We start from the raw sequence: 6012 nt of genomic DNA on the forward strand, positions 1-6012 counted from the left end.
GGGAGCTGTCCAGAGGCCCAGACGGGCTGAGGAGCCCGGGCACCGTCGGGAGCCCCTGGGCCGGGGGCTGCTGCGGGGTCCGGCCCTGCCCCTCCCCCGGCTCCTGCCCAGTCCCAGCCCCAGCCCCAGCCCCGCCCGGCCCCGCCGGTGGTTGCGGAGGCGACAGGGTGAGTGATGAGCCGCATTACGCAGTTAATCCGCCTGATTGAATGTTTTGCTTTCGCCCAAATTGAAACATTAAACAACAGAGGACGAGAAGGGGCGGCCGCAAATCACTCATGAAAGATTCATCTTCTCCCCGCCCGGCCCAGGGAGGGGGCAGCCGGGAGCCTTCTCTGCCGCACTACCCGCCACCCCCCCCCCCCCCCGCCCCTCGCCTTCTCCCCTCAGCCCCGCAGTGGGATCCTTCTCCCCTCAGCTAGCCCCTGCTTGGCCCTTCTCCCATCAGCCCCCACCCCAAAACGGCTCTTGTACCCCTCGGGCCTCCCCACCCCATGCTTTCTCCCCTCCCCCCTTAGTCTTTCTCCACTCAGTTTTTCCTTTCTGGTCCCCCCTTCTACCCCTCCCTTCTGCTCCCTTAGCTCTTTTGAGGCCCATACTCTCCCACCCCTCACTCTGCTTTTTCCTCTCATCAACCTCCCAGCCTAGTCATACCTAGTCACACCTCATCCCCCCTTCATCCTGGGCGTCTCTCCCACCTCCTCCTCCCCTTCACCAACCCCCCCCATCAGATCCCCTTCCTTTCATCCATCCTCACCTACCCTTAGTAGACCTTCTCCCCTTCCCCTCCCCCCCTTCCCCCAACATAGATCTTCCTATCTACCTATCCACCTAGGACTTTCCCCATTAGCCAAACCTCACTCCTCTCCCACCTGCTTGATCCTGCTCCCCCTCAACCCTGTCACAATCCCTAACCAGGGTTCCAGGGCCTTCTCTCCTGAAGTCTCCAGTTTTTCTGCTCCAGCTGGGGAAGTTCTTCCCAAAGTCTAACCTAAATCCCTCCTGCCATTTCAGCCAGATTTCTCGTAGTATCTGTACTCAGTGGGAACAAAGAGGGAAAACAATTCCATCCCGGACCTTCCAACCTGGAGAGAGGCTTTGGTTGGATGGATGACCTGGAGCAGTCTCTTCCTGCCTCAGTTTCTCCATCTGTAAAATGAGGGAGTTGGCTCTGATGATCCATCTCTCCAATTCCCTCCCAGCCCTCCATCTAAGGTGCTCTAACCCTATGACCCTTCCAACTGTCATCTCCTTGTTTTGTGACCTTGGCCAAGGCTCTTTCCCTCTCTGGGCCTCAGTTTCCTCATTTGTAAAATAAGACAGTTGTACTCGATGCAGGTCTAAGGTTGGTTTCATCTCACAAGCATGTGATCCAAGAGCAGAGCTCTTTCTCAGTCTTCAACTGGGTGACCAGCCCTGGGGAGTCCTTTCTTTCTGGAAAGGAGGGAGCTCCCTCCCTCCTGGTACTGTGCAGCAGCTGAATCTATCTTGAAAGCAATGTGATTCAGTGGAAAGAATCCTGAATTTGGAGTCAAAGGGAAGGGGTTCAGATCTCACTCTGATGTTTACCTCCTGGATGACCTGAGGCAAGTAATTTGGGGCCTCAGTTTCCTCATCAGTAAAGTGAAAAAACTGGACTAGATGTCATCTAAGGAACCTTCTAGCTTGGGATCTAGGGTTCTGTAATCACTATAGTGTCCCTGGAGGTCAGGTGAGGTGTCAGGAGTTGGGCTTGGGGCCATGAGGAAGAGAGAAATTCCAGGCAGAGACACACAGAGGGATAGAGATGGGAGTCCTGGGAAGGTGCCCAGAAGGAGGCAAGAGCAGGGAGGGTGGGGTTGGCGAAGGGGAAAGAGCAATAGATTTAGTCAGAGGATGTGGACTCAAACACGTCCTCATATATTTTACCATCTGACCTTGGGCAAGTTATTTCTTCTCTGTGGGCCTCAGTTTCCCTATCTGTAAAGTGAGGGGATTGTATCTGATTATTTCTAAGGACTTGCTTCCAATTTAAAATTCTATGGTGGATGTGTGTGTGTGTGTGTGTGTGTGTGTGTGTGTGTGTGTGTGTGTGTGAATCTGGAGGCTGGGGAAGCCAGGGGAGGAGAGGAAGAAGGAGGGAGAAGGGGCTTGAGGAGCTGCAGAGAAATGGAGGGAGAGGAGCTGGATAAGGCTGAGTGGGGAGAGGAGGGGGAAGCCCGAGCCGGGTGGGATGGGGGGGCTGCGGCCCGAGCGGGTGATCAATATTCGATTTAGGTTTTAATTCCGGGACTTTCTGAGTCTGTCAGCCTGTGATATATGAGCTCACACCAGGGCCGCCCCGACCTGGCCGCCCCTGGCCCTGACCACGGCCCCCACCCTGGCCACGGCCCCTGCCCTTCCCGTGGATGGTCCCCATTCTGACCACAGCCCCCACCCCAACCTTGCCTGACACTGTGACTCTTGATTCTGTCTCAGTTCCTGCCTTGATCATGGCCTTCATTCAGATCCAGAACCTGTTGCCCGATACCCCCCCAGTCCCAGCCTCCAGATGATTCAGCCCCAGCTTGGGTGTATAGCAATGTCTCAGAACCAAGATGCAAATCTCACTTTTGCTACTTACTGGTTCAGTGCCATTAGGTAAGTCCCCCCTCCACCCCAACATGTTTCCTCATTTGTAAAATGGGGGTGTGTGCTATGTGCCTTCCTTCCCACCCCCAACTCAGCCTGGTGGAAACTGAGAATTGTCCAGAGGTAGAGTGGAAAATCCATGACCCAACCTTCCTTTGCAACTCTCCCCTCCCCCTACCCCCGCTCCCCAGAGTAGGGCTGGACCCAAGAGCTTGTAAGGTACACTGGCTGACTGACTGATGATAGAGGAGGCTCACCACACCCCTCTACACACATATGTGCACATGTGCACATGCCACATCCATTTACATGCATGTTGAGTAGTATGACTATGTGAATCTTTTCCTGTCAGATGGAAGAGACCTTAGGATATAGAACATGATACATTTCACAGCTGGAAGGTACCCTCGAGGCCAACTCCCTGCATTTACAGATGAAGAAACCAAGGCCAAGAGAGAGGAGAGGACTCACCCAAGGTCATCAGGGTCTGGAGTCCATGTCTTCTGACTTCAATATGGTCATAAGCTCCTCACATAGTCAATTCAATAAACGTATCTTAAGGACCTAGGAGTTGGGACTACGGAGAAAAAAAAGGAAAAATTCCTGCCGCATGTAAGGCACATACATGCACACGTATATAACCTGTAGGCAGGGACACAGCGATGCAGTATGCAAGTATGTGCCTGAACACATATATTGCATGAATGATCACATACATTAGAGCATATGTGCACAAAGAAACAACCCCACATGTTCACATACATAGGTCATGGATACACTCCCCCTCCATATGCCTGCTATACACATACAGATATATCTATATCTATTTATCTACCTTCTTATGTCTATCTCTCTCTCCCCTACCCTGATTCTCTAAGCATGTGAGAGCAGACACGTGTATATACACCAGTCACAGAGCTGGAAGAGACATCCAAGGCCATCTGGTTCAATCCCCTTATTTTCCAGAGGAGGAAACTGAGGCCCAGAGAGGTTTTACATATATTTATACACACATACATGTGGACTTGATACCTGCAATTCACAAATGTACTTAAGATATATATTCACATGCTCTCGACGTGCATATCTATCTGTGTGCATGCACAGAAGAAACCTCAACACATAGGTATGTTTCCATGTACGTGCTCATGCATGTATGTATGCCCTCACACAAGAAGTATGTACATGGATATACAATATACTGCACCACAGAGAAACATATTTTTCAATACACTGAGACATAGACTAGTAATACATGCGTGCACTAATGCACACACCTACCCATATACACATGCTGACACACTTCTCTATAAACATCTAGGCACAGGAACCTTCTGCTCAGGAATACACACAGACCCTGCTTCCTCAAATCCTGATACTGATGCTTGCCTGTGTGACTTTGAGCAAATCGGTTAACCTCTTTGGGCCTTGGGACTGACCCAGATGGTCTCAGACATCTCTTACAGCTCTGTGACTGGTGTATCTACAAGTATATGCTCTCACATGCTTAGAGAATCAGGGTAGGACAGAGGCGGTGAGCCTCCCCCCCCCCCGCCCCCCCACCTGCACAGAGTGTACATCACCATATTTGTCTCTCCCTCCCTGCTTGCTTCATCTCTGTTCTATCCCTGAGTGTCTCTATTCCTGTCCTCACGCCCTCCTCTCTCCCAAACATCTCTGTCTCTTGCACGGGGAATGTCTCTGTCTCAGTCTGCCTAATTCTGGGCCTTCCTCTCCATCTCAATCTCCATCTCCATCTCTGGGGGAAGATGGATCCCCAGCCCCTCGGATGACAATGCCGTCTGCGCAAACTTTAATTAACACTTTGAGTTAATTAGTTCGAGATCATTTAGGAATAAAATGTTTTTATTAGGGAGGCGGCGGGGCCGTGATGGATGGTGCCGATTCGCTCTTCCGCCCGCGGGGACAGGCGGTAAACAGGAATCAATCAGGAAGGCCTCCTCACTCCTCCCCCCCCAGGCCCCGCACCCAACACTCAGTCCCTTCCTCTCCCTTTCAGGTTCCCAGCCTCTCTCCCCCAACATACAGGTTGTCCCTGCCAAGAAGCCTTTGGGGAAAGTGGCGTAACAGAAAGAGCACTGGATTTGGAGTCAGTGGCCTGGAGTGGGAATCCTGCCTCTGCTATTTACTGTGTGAGCCCGCGAAAGTTTCCTCGTCTGTAAAACGAGGCAGTCCTTTATGTCTCTAAACCCAATTGTCCTAGCAGATTCTCTCCCCCTCGGGGACACTAGCTTCCCTACTTAACTTCCCTCCCGATTTCCCCAGGGAACTTTGTGGCTGTGCAGCCTCCAGCTCCAGATCCCCACTCAATCCCACCTCCAAGACCTGGTATCTATTCATTTGGAGGGCCCACCATCTCACTGGGGACTCCAGTGTACAGGGACCACTTCTATTCCTCCTAGGAGCCTGGTGACTCTCCCTGTGGAGGTTCTACAGCCTGCCTGATGTGGCGAACTGAGCACTCGGCAGGAGAGAATCCATAGACCTCCGTTCCATGCCCATCTGTGCTGCTGACACACTGTGTGACCTTGAGCAAGGTTCATCTCTCTGGGCCTCGGTTACTCCATCTGTAAAATGGGTGAGGGGACGATAGCTTCCCACCTGCCAGAGATCATTGGTGTCCAGCACCATCTCCAAGGGACAGGAGCCCAGGGCATCCAGCACTGTCCCTTTCCCCACTTCCCCTCCTCCCCTCTTCTGTTATCTTTGATTCTCTGACTGAGTCTCTCCAAATCTCTGTGTCTCCAGGTATCTGAGACTGTCTCTCTGAATGTGAGCGTCTCTGTCTCTCCAAGCCTGTGCCTCACTCTCCGCCTCCGTTTTTCTCTCTTGGTCTGGGGTCCCTATCTCAGTCCCTCTGAATCTGTCTCACTGAGTTTCTATCTCTGATTCCGTCTCCCTGTCTCTGAGGCTATCCTTCCCCTCCCTACCAGGGTGATGACTTCATCAGGGGCGGGGGCAGGGCCTGGACTGAGGCCAGGCCGAGGCGGGGGGGCGCGGGGGGCCGGGCCGGGCCCGGGGCCGATAAATCTTCATCAGGCGGCGGCGGGGGGGGCCATTAGGCGCTAATGGGAAGATGGAGAGGGCCTGTCGGCCGCGCGGGCCGCCGCTCATTTGTCCTGCTTTCCACTCCATTGGGCGCCGCCCCCGCCCCTCCCCCTCCCCTCCCTCTCCCCCTCCCTCTTGCTCCCCCCGCAGCGCGAGCCCCATTTCCGCCTCCAATCCGCCCCCCGGGGCCTTCAGCTGCAGAGAACTGGGGGTGGGGGTGAGGATGGAAAAGGAGCTGGCGGGGGGGGGGGCCACAGAATATTGGGAAGTGGAGAGAATATGAGTGTGTGTGTGTGTGTGTGTGTGTGTGTGTGTGTGTGTGTGTGTGTGTGT

The sequence above is a fragment of the Vombatus ursinus genome, unplaced genomic scaffold (genome assembly GCF_900497805.2).
Source record: "Vombatus ursinus unplaced genomic scaffold, bare-nosed wombat genome assembly UNPS02012758.1, whole genome shotgun sequence".
NCBI lineage: Eukaryota > Metazoa > Chordata > Mammalia > Diprotodontia > Vombatidae > Vombatus > Vombatus ursinus.